Source organism: Halichoeres trimaculatus, unplaced genomic scaffold, assembly GCF_033239565.1.
Source record: "Halichoeres trimaculatus isolate MK-OKI-2021-1 unplaced genomic scaffold, fHalTri1.1 fHalTri1_scaffold_1, whole genome shotgun sequence".
NCBI lineage: Eukaryota > Metazoa > Chordata > Actinopteri > Labriformes > Labridae > Halichoeres > Halichoeres trimaculatus.
This window is the reverse complement of record NW_027437179.1, coordinates 40,551,202-40,552,355: the sequence shown is the minus strand read 5'-3', so window position 1 is coordinate 40,552,355 and position 1,154 is coordinate 40,551,202.

Sequence of the window (1,154 nt, the reverse complement as noted above, 5' to 3'; positions counted from 1 at the left end):
TCGGTGTCGAGGATGTGAGGAAGATGAATGCCGTTCTTGCAGAACAAATGCAAATATCAGGTTCCTTCACAAGACCATGGAGTTGCTTTACAATTTACCTCTTTCATAATCAGAACTTGAAATGTTGAGGATTTTTCTATCTAAGATCCTCTCTCAACTCCTGATCTGGTGTAGGCAACAAATAAAGTCCAACATTGAGAATTTGACACAAATTTCTGATAGACAGATAGCGAGTGAAAACTTTCAAAAGGCAACATTTTTTGACACAGAAGGCAGCAACCATCATTATTTAGCCATTAAGTAAACATATAAATTAAAAATTTAAATAGTGTATGGCCTAAAATAAATAAATAGTGAGAAAAACTACTGGGGCAACAAATCCTTTATTTTATTTTTTTTGTTCAATCTGATCTAAAAGGATTCTTTGTTTTGTTTTGGGTTTTTTTTATTTTATTTTCTTTTTTAATTGTACAACGTGTTAATATTTTAGTTTGTATGTTGTGATCTGGTGTAGGCAACAAATAAAGTCCAACATTGAGATTTTGACACAAATTTCTGATAGATAGACAGCAAGTGAAAACTTTCAAAAGGCAACAGTTTTTGACACAGAAGGCAGCAACCATCTTTATTTAGCCATTAAGTAAATATATAATTTTAAAAATAAATAAATAAATAAATAAATAGTGTATGGCCTAAAATAAATAGATAGTGAAAAAAAACTATTGGGGCAACTAATCCTTTATTTTATTTTTTGTTTAACCTGATCTCAAAGGATTCTTCGTTTTGTTTTATTTTGTTTTTTTTTTTTCTTTTCATTTCTTTATTGTTGTACAACGTGTTAATATTTTAGTTGGTATGTTGTGTTTGAATGTATGTACTGTTTTTGTTACCATCTCACTGTAGTATATGTGCTTATCACTTTGCTCAAACTTAATTTTACTTCCTTTATTTTCACACAGATTATCTTTTTTATTTTATCCTTTATTTTGTCTCTTATTTTTTGAAAACTCGATAAATATTATTTTTAAATATCAAATTTTAAAGGCTTTCAGAGGGAGAAGTCCTGCGCTCCGATTTGACATGAATACAACACAATGCAAGGGACGGCTTTACGTGATGACGTTTCATCATTACGTCGTCCGTACGCTCCTGCT